Raw genomic sequence first — 12,926 nt, 5'->3', positions numbered from 1 at the left:
AGAGCGACCAGTTCGCAGAGGGTGCCCCGGGGGAGGGCAGAGCAGAACAGTGGACAGCGTAGAGCTGAGCCCCTCGCCTCCCAGGACAGTACAGGGACCAGCGAGGACAGACACACCCACTCCAGACGTCTGCCATTGAACTTGGGAAATCGGGAGGCAGATTCCTGCAGTCGAAAAAGTGTCCGCCCGTGGGATCGCGGGGGCCGGCGGCCGGCCGCGTTGACCTCCCGGTGCCGCGTTCACCCTCCTCGCCCAGGACGCCTGCCTGGCTTCAGGGGCATCGGTACTACTGTCCCCGGGGGACACACAGTTTCCCTCCCCCAGTCCCTGAAGGCGGCATGGGCGGTGCCTCCCCCTTCCCCGACTACCGGGCGAGTGGTGAGAACGGTCCCGGCCTGGTCTGGCCGGGTGCGCGCTGACGGGAGCTGGGCGCCGCTCTCCGCAGAGGAGCAAGGTCAGCCCGAGTTCGCGACGCTGCGCGGGCGGACGGTTCCCAGCCTCGCCCAGGAGGGCCTGACGATGGCGTCCGCGGATGCTCTCCTAACGTGACCTCGCCCCAACCAGGGCGGCCCCAGCTCAGCCCCGCGCCCAGCCCCCGGTGGGCCCACTCCCCTCTGCGCCATCCCCACTGCCGGCCGGGCAGCCAAGACCGTCCTGGCTCCTTCTGGACCAGTGGGTGTGTGATCGGCGCGAGGCCCGCCTTACGCCCACCGCTGGGGGTGCTTAAGCGTAGACGCAGGTGGAGATGGGTGAGAACCCACTCAACAACACAGAGGGAACACTGCTAATGACGCACACATCCTTTTCACAGACGTCATCTCAACAACCCTAATAAAATCACCACTTTTCCCCTCTTACAAATAACACCACATTATGCACACCAATACATATTCCTGTGGGACGCAGTTTTTAAATACAGTGGCTGGTGGGAGTGTCAGCATAGTTAAAGGCGGGTGGATAGAGTCCTCTAAAAAGGCTGTACTAGATTAAACTTCCACCAACACAATGCCACCAACATAATTTCTAGCAGAATCCGAACTGCTTTACAGCACTTACTAGCAATGCACAAAGTGTGCCCAGTATTACATATTAGTGTTTTTTACGTTATTTTTAAAAGCTTCACCAGTCTAGCTTGAGAGTCCGCTAATTCATATTTACCCCTGTTTTGAAAGTACTGTGAGCTAAGAAAAATTTTTATATTTATAAATGGTTGAAAAAAAAATGAATACTTTCTGACATGCAAAATTATATAAAACTCAAATATCAGTGAGACTGAGTCAAGTTTTGCCATGACTCAGTCATGCTCAATTGTTTACAGATCGCCCTGGCTGCTTTTCTGCGATGTCATAGCGGTGATGTGACCATATGGCCTGGGCCCCTTCAGACAAAAACTTCACCGACCCCAGAGCAGGGTGATTCACTGTGGTCGAGAAGGTGGGTCCGGAGTGAGCCTGCTGCTTCCACCCCCATGTCCTCTTCCTGTACCCCAACTTTCCTAAGACCTGCTTCTTCTACCCCTGTGTCCTCCCGTAAGCCAAATGTCCCCCAAAGACCTGCTCCATCGCGTCATGTTCCAGCCTGTACCCCCCTACTATACCCACAAGCCTGATTCTTCCACCCCAATATCCTTTATGGTCCCCCAACTGTTCCTAAGACCAGCTTTTTCCACCCCCAATGTGCCCTCCTGTAACCCCAACTATCCCCACAGGCCTGCTTCTTCCACAGCATGTCCCTCCTGTACCCCCACTGTCCCCATAGGCCTGTGCTTTCAACCCTCATTTCCCTCCTCTACCCCAAATGTCCCCACAGGCATACTCCTTAACCTCATAACTCTCCTGTACCCCACATGACCCCAAATTGCCTACTGCTTCTACCCACATGTCCGTTCCTGTACCCCAACTCTCCCACACTGGCCTGCCCTTCCACCACCATGTCCCCTGCTGTACCCAACTGTTCCAAACACTTCTCCTTCCCCTTCAATGTTCCCTCCAGTGCCCAACTGTCCCTCACTGGTCTACTTCTTCCGCCTCCCCTCCCCTCTGCACGCCCCCTCTCACCCTGCCATGGGGTCCTGCCCGACCGACCACTTTAGCCATTTCCCCATAAGCTCCATGCCGGACAGGGCCAGGCCATACCTGGGAGGCCAGGAGGGAGGAGGCCTGTGCCATGACAGGCCATGGTTCCTGGGTATAGGCGTCAGCCCCAGGTGTGGTCATCACTGCCCCCAGGCCTAACTATGGGATCCATGCCCCTCCCTCAAAGCCTGGACGCAGAGGCCGAGCAGAGCACATCTAGTGCTGAACTAGTTTGAAGGGTTAGATCAGGCAGCTCAGGTGAGCCTGGATTCTGCCTCATGGGTGGCAGGATGTTGTCACACTCCCCACACAGGCTCCTATAGTTCTTCCCAGATGCACCCCTCAGCTCATCGGCTTGAGAATTACAGACAAGATACAAAGCCCATGTCCCTGGGAACGGCTCCCCTCTCCTGGGTGCCCTGGCCTGAGGGAGTTGTGACTGTACCCAGGCCTCACTGGGCACAGGGAGCAGATGACGGCTTCTGTGCTGGTAAAGCCAGATGAAGGAATAGTTTACCTGGGCCTGAGGACAGGCCTCTGGGCAGTGACCCAGGGATTCCTAGCTACAGTCTAACTGAAGGAGCCCTGGACACAGTTGGCTGGAGGCCTCAGTTTCCCCACCTATAAGGCTGCCCATGTCTTCCCTGGTTGCTGTTGTGAGCAGGGAGATGTGGCCCGTTCCCTTCCAGGCCGCCTTCCCTCCCACAACTGGTCCCCATTAGAGCAGGGCTCAGCCTCTGGTAAGTGAGCTCGTCAGGCGAATGAGGAAATCTGATTATATCTTTCCCCACATTCGGCCCTCTTCTGGGGTGGAGCAGCCCTCTTGCACCCCTCAGCTAGCCCTCTGGGACCCTCACTCTCCTCTCGCTCCAGAGGGCAAGGGCTCCAGGAGGAGGAGCGAGAAGTGGCTCACCCATCAGGAGAGCTGTTTGGAGGCCCCTGAGTAGGTGGGCTGCTGGTCCCCTCCCAGGGCCAGACAGCAGCCTGTGCTCTGATGCTGGCACGGTGGGCAGGGCACTGAGGGCCAGAGGATACGCTCCCATCCCCTTGCCCTTCTAGGCCTCACCAGTGAGGAGTTTGGCAGAAACTGCCCGGGTACCCCAGCAGCCTGTCTTGCCATGCCCGTGAGAGATAACCTGAGCACTGCTGCTGGCCCATGTCTCCAGCTTTCCTGGCCCGCCTCTCTTCCCACTCGCCAGCCTGGCCGTGTCTGCCCTCTGCCTGACAGAGCCCTGTCTGGGGCTGATTCTTCTGTCCCGGAGGCCCCAGCTGGAATGACCAGGACCCAGTGTCCTTGCTTGCTATAGGGCTCCTGGTCTGGGGGTGCCCGCATGCCCCCCACACCACCCTAGGGGCTCCTCAACATTGTACAAAGGTTAAAGGGACAGTGAATGACTGACCCCCAGGTAAGCTGGTCCTTGGGACATGATAGGAGCGTGGTCATCCTGTGCATATGTATGAGCCATGTGTGGGTGCCACATGTGGGTGCCATGCACATGTATGTATGAGCCGTACACATGTGTGGGGGTTGTGCCCTGTGTGCTTTCCTTGGAGACACCATGAAGGGGTCAGGACGCCTTTGCCTGGTTGTCAGCCCCTGGCCTGGCCCTGGAGAGGACAGGCTAACAGGGGCATGGCCCTCTGGAGAGCAGGGGCCTCAGCTCACCTCCCCAGAGCTGTAAGGGGAGCTGCCCTGACTCTTCACTCTCTAGAACAGGAAGTGGTGTTTGCACCTGGCCTGCGTGCTGCTCCTCCTCAGGACCCAGGCCTGCACCTGACCCTGTGGCCTCGGCAGCGGGGGCGGGGCGGTGCTGCTGTGAGAAGGCTTGTGGGGGCAGGGGCACTGAGCTCCTGCTCCAAGACCCCCTCCTCACTCTCCTCACACCCTGGGGAGCACCCTGGGCTCCCTCACCTCCCTGCAGGTGGTGTGGGTCTGGCTGAAGAGGAAGCTGGAGATGGATCCAGGTCTTAGGAAGCCTCCGTCTTCAGGTCCTGGGACTCGCTGTTGGAGGAAAGGGCCCAGCAGCACAGGTGGGATGGCTAGTGGCCTGGATGGTCCCAGTCATGGGCTGAGGGGCCTGGGGCCAAGTGTCAACCAGGCTGTGCTAGAGGAGTAGTTTAACCCCAGGGGAGAACAACAGGTACTTGGGAGGTGGCCCTAGCCTCGGCCCCCCTGCTTTGCACTCTGGGAGTCAGCCAGGACCCTTCCCCAGTGGGACTCTCAGGATCCAAGTTTTGCCTGGCCCTGGGTTCTGTGACTCCAGAATACCTGGAGCCTGGAAGGACAGGGTCTCTTGCTCCCAAGTCCTGAAACCTCTTGACCCTCAGCTAAGGGTCACCAAAGCCCAGGATTCTGCCCAAACACCCACCTCTCCTCAGGTGCCCACCTCTCTGGTCCATCTCTGCTCTGGGCTTGTCCTCCTTACTGCCTGGACCATGGCCCTCCATCCACCCCTGCTCCCCAGTACCTGGCATCAGGGGCCTGTCTGCAGCGTTCCATCACAGTTATGCTCCATGCCCTGGCAGGTAACACTGCAGCTGCAGAGAGGCCACTTTGAGGGTGTTGCCAGACCCCTGCCCTCTGTCGACCACCCAGGGCGTGGGTCCATACCAGACACACAGGCAGGCATGCAGGACCACACACACACACTCATACATATGCACACACATGCACACTTGCACTTGTGCTCATTCACTCACACACACCCTTGCACACATGTGCAGACACATACTCTTACACTCATGCACATATGTGTGCACGCTTGCATACTTATGCATACATTTGCACATGTACTGGAATACTTACACACATGCTACATAGATGTAGATGTGAACATACTCCATCTCTGTGTCCTAGATTTCATTTCATTTTTTAAGTTTTATGCTGTGACCTTGGACCCACCTCACTGTCCTTAGCACACATATCAAACCCTTCTAGTTGACAATTATCTGTGTTCCTTAAAATGTAGACATAAATATTTTTTGTTAGCAACAGCCAAATGGCATGATAGCTGAGATAAATATCAAACTGGTGATAGTATTGATTATAAACAATCTATCACAAGGCCACCAGGAGGTATGGCCTCTGGAACTACTATAGTAATATTCTTTGTCCCTTTGTCTTGACAGTACCCAAGTTATACTGTAAAAAGAGGTACTGTAGCAAGGGTCTGTGAGCAGAGAATAATTGTGCAGAATTGTCGGGTCATCGTCATCTGTCGCTCCAACCCAATCTTCGCATAAGTAAATTACCCTACAATAAATTCGGTTATATTCTATGGAGTTGCCTGCTTCATCTGTCGGTCTTAAGATACCTTCTCGTTACAGTGGCCATTACATCTTTGCCCCGCCATCAATCACATGAGATCACTCACACAAACATTTGCACACTTGCACTCACACACGTGCCTGCATGTAAACACCTCTGCACATGCACTAGCACACTTGCACACTTCCAATGACACTCCCAGCACTCATGTGTGCATGTGCTCTGGCCGTATCAGCTGTCCCCATTTTCACCCTCTTTCCTTCTCTGGACTTTTGAGTTTCGGCTGTCCCTAACCCTTCTGTCCCCCAATCTGGTCAGCTCATGGTTGACCTTCAGGGGCCAGCTCACATGAGTTTCTTCTGTGTAGCGCCCAACCCTCCAAGTGAACTCTCCCCTCAGCAGTGGTCATCTGTCCCTGTATGCTTCTTGAAGGCAGGACTCTTCCAGACACATCACACACACCCTGTCCTCAGCAAATGTGTGCCCATTTGAGTGGGCAGTGACATCATGACTGCAGTCATCCCAAAGGCTCCAGGGGCCCAGACCCAGGTGGGAGCAGTAAAGATGGGCTTGGCCTCTCAAGGTACTAAGTCACCCTCCACTACAAGGACAGGTGGCCAGCTTAGGGTCAGGCCACAGAAGCAATCAAGCTGGGATCTGAGCCCAGGGTGTGGGCGTGGGAGCTGGGCCTTCACACCTGCACACATGGGCTCAGCACCAAGTGCCACATGTGGGGAACTGGGGCTGTCCCATGGCCCCAGGGCTTTGATGGGGCCACACTCTTGGCCAGAACACTCCTGGATGAGGGATGCTGGACCAACACTTTGGATTGTGAGCATGGGACAGGGGCCCATGCCCAGCGCTCTCAGGAAAGGGCCATCTGGGTTTTGCATGGAGGCAGAAGGAGGTCAGCTCCAGGATGGACACAAGTGACACTGTGGCAGAGAGGAACCAGTGTGGACACCTGCAACTCAGGAAAGCCCATACAGCAAGCCAAAGCCAGACTGCCCTGGACAGTCTTCGGCCATACCACCCTAAACATGCCTGATCTCGTCAGACTGCCCTGGACAGACCACATCCCGGGGCCCAGGACACCCAGCAACCCAAGGCAGGGCTGCTCGCTGGCCCTTGGCCTTCCTGTGAGTGACCCCTGGTGGCCCCCGTGGTCCGGCCCCCCCCCCCCCCGCAACGGGTGGGGGACAAGACCGTGGCTCCACCCTTCCTGGAAGCAGCAGGCTACTCTAGTTCTGGTGAGGCCATAAAGTTTCTAAGTTATGTTTTGGGGTTCATCAATGAGTCAGAGCAGGCAAGGAAGGACAGGCTGGGAGCTGCCTCTGTCCCTCCTGCCTGGAGCCCCTGGCCTGACTTCCTACCCTGGCAGCCCAGCCCCACAGGGCCCACAGCGCCCCTCAGTGGCTGGGACCCTCAGCCTAGATTTCACTGAGAGAACCAGAGTTCAGAGCAGCCTTCTGGACCCCGGGACTGGCCTCCCTGCCACTTCTGCCCAGGGAGGCTCCATTGTGTTCTCTGGAACCAAGGCCCCTCCGGCATCCCCTGCAACTCCTTCGTGTCCCAGCCCCATGCTCCATGGGCATTGGGCGTGGCTCCCTCTCAGATGGTTGCCCCCTCTCACGCAGCTGCTCCCTCTCACCAGGCTGCCAAATGAGGCCCTCTGTGCACCTGCGGTGGATCCTTCAGCTCACTCACGATACTTTTGGGTAAAGTCCCGAAGCTAATGGGTTTTACATTCCATTTGCTGGGTGGGGACAGACAAGGATTTACACAAGCAGACGGGAACCTTGGGCGATGTCCGTTCTGTGATTGAAGGATCCCAATCACACACCTGCCCCCTGTCCTGGACACTGGGTGAGATTCCACCTCAGTGTTTGCTTCTCTTGCACTCTAGCTTTTCCAGGCTGCTCAGTGGTGACTGTCAGTGGAGCATTTGCACTGCAGAGTGCAGTGCAGTGGCCTCAAGAGGGACACCTGTTGTCACCCAGAGGCACCAATGTGTGCTGTGCATGCCCAGTACTGGTCATCAACATGGCTCAGAGTGGTTCTCGCTGGAAGGTTCCAGTCTGAGGTCCCAGCTGTGGGTCCCCTGCCCGCTGTGTGAGTGCAGAGGCTGCCTGACCAGAATGCCCCCTTACAAGGGCCCAAGAAGCAGCAGGCTTCCCTCATGGACCAGACAGCCAAGCTGGAGAGGTCCTGAGGAGGGACGGAAATGTCTGGGACTACATGGCTGCATAATTGGAACCATCTCTTGGCTTCCCACCTTCCTCTATCCCAGAAAAGGGCAGAGATGGTGACACCAGGGGGTGTCTAAACATGAGCCCCCTGCCCCTCCTCAAAGTACCCTCTCCGAGTCCCAATTTTTGGCCCTGAGAAGACAGTCCCCAATGGCCCAGTGATGGTCCTTGTCACTGCCAAAGCCGCAGCACTCGTCAGGGCATGAGGGACGCTGACACAGCTGTGGGAGCAGAAAGCAGTGCAGTGGCCTCAAGAGGGACACCTGTTGTCACCCAGAGGCACCAATGTGTGCTGTGCATGCCCAGTACTGGTCATCAACATGGCTCAGAGTGGTTCTCGCTGGAAGGTGCTGTGCTTCACGTGGTGACACCATCAAAAGATGCAGAACCAGCTCCCACGCCTGTGGCTCCTCACCTGTGCCATGTGGAATAATCTGGTCCAGCAGCCCAGGCACACGGAGATAGACGCAGGAGCTCTGGCTATCACCACATTGTCATCATCATCTTTCATTTGCTTATATTCCCGCTCCATCGGATGTCACTGTCCTTTCTCTCATTTTCTTTCTTGTAACTAGCCTATTTTCAGAGAAATTTTAAGCGTCCTTAATAAGCTGTTCTAAAATCTTTTGGAACAAGATGCATTGAGTATACGCTGCTTGTGTGTGCCTGACTGCACGTCGGCTAGTTTCCATGTGTCTGCAGGTCCCCTCATGTTTGTGTGTCTCGTGTGTTGCATGTGCCTGAGACCATCTGTCTGAATGTATGTGTCTATGGGTGTGCATGCCTCTGTGGGCACACACATGCCCACGTGCTCGAATAAACAACTGCATCGTTATGTCTGAGTTGGTGGGGGATGGGAAGTCCCAGGTGACTCTACCTCATTGGTTTGAGTGGGTCAATGCATACCCCAGGAGCCATGTGATGGCAGGTTTGCTTCCACGAAGTGGCCACCAAAGATGATTGTGACACGGCTTCCTCCTCTTGGGCTCAGTTCCACGGGAAAGAAGTTGTGTGGTAAACACTGAGTATATGGAACTGTTGCACAATATGATAAATGAACCCGCCGTCACAAGAGGGCGTGAAACTGACCAGCAGTCCAGGCAAGTTTTGCTCCCAGGCCAGCATGGCCTGAAACCTCTTCCAGTGGCTTTCGGAGTGTGGCCTTCCGGCCTCACATACTCTCTCCCTGTCTACAAGTCACGGTGTTTCTGAAAACGACCTGCCTTTCCTTCTGTAGATTTAAAATAACTAGAAAAGTACTTTCCAGCATTAACTAGAAAGTGCTTTCCAGCAATAACTAGAAAGAAAAGTACTTTCCAGCATTAATTGCCCTTTCTTTTCTCCCACAGAGTGTCTACTAACATAGTTTTGGGACCGTCTGTCACCCCAGATGTCCTCTCTGGAGGGGCCCTTGTGAGGACATATCTGTGCAGTTACTACTGAAAATGGTTCTTCAGGACCAGCTGTTCCTGATAGAAATCTACGGCATTTGTCAACCCATCCACAAGATAAAGAGTGCAGGTAAAGAATAGCCCCAGGACAGAGCTCTGGATTTCAAACCAAGTTTCAAACCAGTCTGTTGATACACTCACTCCTGTGTGTTCACACTTTCCTGCTTCAGAATCTGTCTCAGCGGTATTGCATCTTGTCGGTCATACATCGAGTTCACCAGTATGTTTTTAAGGTTGCCTTGCAATATCAAGACACGTTTTAATGAAGCTGACCCAGAAGCTCAGAAGGAAAAGAAAACTTGTGTCACAAAGCTTAACTCGAAGCTGCTTGCATTTTTATCTATGCATAATCTAAGTCAGCAAGAAGCACTTAATCTAAATCAGCAAGAAGCACTCTGTGCTTGCTAGGACTCTGGAGCCCTCTCTAATCTATGCAGATACTTAGTTCCAACCTTTGTGGGTCATAGAAGCACCAGGCTGGTCCCAGGACAGCAGCCCGCGGGACACCTGCCCTGTGCCCACCTCAAAGATTGGCCCAGGCAGCTCGTGGAGCAGAGGTGCCTGGAAAGAGCCTGTTTCTTGGAGCACTGGACACTTGCTATATCCCTCTAGGGACATCGCATGCCTGCTGTGTGGCCCAGACCTGGGGACTTGGTTGAGAGCCTCCCGCGGTATCTCTGCCCACTTTCTTGGTCTGTCTCCTCCACAAGATGGTGAGAGCTCCCAAACCAGTTTTAAGTGTTCTGCGGAAATGTTTAATTTTTAAGCCAGCTGATCCTGTTTGAGAGAAAGGGAGCATAAACCATTAGTTGATGGTATATTCATTAATTATGATGGATCCTCATTATTCACAGATTCTGTATTTGTGACTCTGCCTCCTTGAAATTTTGATTTTCTGAAACTTTTTGAAACTTGCTTAGCCTCTTTCAGTGAAGACCTGGAAACATAGGACTGGAGTTGAGGAAAAAGGACCTCTCTCCTGAGCATGGGTGGAGTGGAGCGCAGTGGTCTGGGCTAGGGGCTGGGTCTCAGTTTCCCTCTTGTCCATACCCGATGGATTAAACCAGAGGTTCTCCTCATCCTAAACCCTCCTGGCAGGGCAGACTGCAGCCTCCCTGTCCTGAGTGGAAGCTGGCCCAGAGCCTTCCCATAGCATGACAGAGCTATGCGCCCTGGTGTGGGGAGTGGGGTGCATAGCACCCAGGAAGGAGTGCTGTTGCCCATTGTGGCTGGGGTGGTGCAGGCCACTTATGGAAGTGCAGGCCACCATCCAGTCTGGAGCCTAGGCCTGAGTGAGCTGGTGTGCTCACCCCATCCACCTCCTTCCTCCCCATCTCCACACCGGGCCAGCTCCAGCGGCACCCCTACTTCATGGGTTCTCAGAGAGAAAGCCCTGGGGGTGATGAAGCACATGAGTTCACATTCCTTTCCTTCCAAGAGAAACTCTTTGGAGGGTACAGGAAGGGGTCTGGGTCACTGGGCAAGTTAGAGTTTGAGTTTCAGGTCTGACTCTGCCTCCCTGGCTCCCTCATCCAGATCTCCCCCGAGTTACCCTGGGTGTCCTCAAAGCCACCATTCTTGGAGAGAGAGGACGTGCTGGGATGGGGCTGGGACAGCATAGGAACTGGTACCAGAACATCCCCCCCCTGAGGTCACGGGTGCCTTCATTTATCTGGGAAGCAGAGGTGGCAGGTCTGGGCCTCCATGGAAGCTGCATCTTCTCTGGTGGGGCCATGTGGACTCACACTCACCAGGGTTCCTCAGGTCCAAGATCTGAAGTGCCATCCAGGTTTTCCTGCTGGAGTCCGGCGACCTGGGACGCTCCTCTGGGCGTAGGAGGCCAGGTGCCCAGTAACATATGCTGGAGACTAGGAGAAAAGTGAAAGTCTGTGTGGTGACCCCAAACTGTGGGCACCGCATTCCAGTGTCCAGTGCACACAGCACCAATTGCCGGCCTCCCACCGTCACTGCCCACCCAGCCTGGCCTCAAGCTGGCAGCCACTCCGATGGCGTGACAACGCACTGTAGATTCACTGTCGCGCTCTGTGCAGTGGTGGCTCAGAGGATGAAACAGCTTGATGACATCAGTGCCCCTGGGCATCATCAATGTGAAGGCTTCAACTCAAGGAAAAGGCTGCACTTGGATGGGGACCCAAGGCCCAGACAAAGCGCTGGCACCACGTGCTGGACCTGCAGTGGGTGGGGAGAAGGCTGGCCTCACACACGCACATCCCGCTCAAGTCCCACTGAGACGCACACTTCTGCCCTCACAGGTCCCCACTCCCTAAGAGATGCCAGTGTGCTGGGAGAACAGTACGCTAATGGCTCAGGCACAATGTCACCAGACCAGCACCCTTCCCTGACTGTCCCCACTAAGAACTCTCACATTTCCTGATTCAGATCTTGCAGCTAATGTTCTGTGGGCAGTGAGAGGGCCATTTAGAGCAGATGGCCTCAGAGCTGCCCATTGAGCGCCTTCTGGGGAGACGCTGCCAGACAACACAGCAGGACACACCAGCCTCGGCCACTGGAGCACATCTAGGCACCCCACCCACCTTCCCATATGCCCCCTGCCACTCACGCACTGGGGTCGGCTGATGCCCGCCCGCCCAGGCTGTGGGAGGCCTGTGTGCAGACATGCCTGTACCACTGTGTCTCCTCAGTTGCTGTTTCCAGATCATTCATCAGGGTTCTGCCCTGTGTCTGCCGAGGCCTGGTCCCTGGAGTTTGTGCATCCTTTGCCCTCCCCACCCTGATGCTTGCCAAAATCCCCTGGTAAAGAAAGATGGCTCAGCACCCACCCCTCCTGCCTTCCGCACACCTGGTTCTGTTCTGGCTGCAGTGACAAGCCACCCAAGCTCTGTACTGGCCCCACATTGCCCCTCCGTTCTCTGTCCCCTGCTCCTGGATGCCCTCCTTCGGCCCAGGTCCAAACGCCCAGCCCATGCCGCCCCATCCCTCTGCCCCATAGTGGCCATCAGCTGGCTCTCACCTCCCGGGGGTCAGGAGGGCAGGGCCAGGCGAGTGCGCTCAGCAAAATAGTGAGTAAAATACTTCCTCCTGCACAGAATTTATCTCGATCCTTTTCAGTGCCATGTGGGTACAAGGCCTCGGTCTGTACCTCATTTCTATCAGACCCTGAACATAAGGAAAGAATTAAGCTTGAAGGACGTATCATTTCCAATCTAAGCAGATTTTTGTTTGGGAACCTTCTCCTTTGAAAATCACAGAAAGCCAATACTGACAGGAATGCTTTCTTCTGCAATTGCAGAGTAATTTATTTATTTATTCAGGCCATGCGCTGGCCGGGGTGGCATCTGGAAAGAAATATCTGCTTTTGATGAGAGTCTGCCAGTTAGTCATGCCCGGCACACTGCATCTTTAGCCACACGAATGTTGAGTGCCCAGCCCCGTTTCTAAATTAAGACTGGTCAGAGGTGGAATGGCAGACTACATGATGAGGAATGTCCCTTCCTCTCCCCAGGACCCTGCTCCAGGCCCTCTGCTTTCTGCCTCTGCCTCCCCTCCCACCCCTGAGACACACCCAGGCATAGGCTCCAAGGTTTAAGGCAATAAAACAACTCCCTTCTCCACCCCTTCCCAGGGCCCTCCTCTGTGCCACCATCAGCTGGGCCTCAAGCAGTCACATCCCTAATGGGGTTAAGTGCCAGCTGGGTGCCTAACATCATGCCTTACAAGTGCGAATGGTGCCCACTTGATGCCCTGTAGGCTCAACTGGAAGAGTAGAGGAGCCTGGTCACATGTGGGTCTCACCAATGCATCCAGACCCTAATGGTGCTCCAGTGTCACCTCTAGGCCTGCTTGGGGCTCGCCCTGGATGAGGAGCACTGCAGCCATCTGTCCATCCCTGCCCTCCACATAC

Source organism: Pteropus alecto, unplaced genomic scaffold (assembly GCF_000325575.1).
Source record: "Pteropus alecto unplaced genomic scaffold, ASM32557v1 scaffold78, whole genome shotgun sequence".
Classification (NCBI taxonomy): Eukaryota; Metazoa; Chordata; class Mammalia; order Chiroptera; family Pteropodidae; genus Pteropus; species Pteropus alecto.
The sequence above is the reverse complement of the archived record's forward strand: the minus strand, read 5'-3'. Positions refer to the sequence as shown.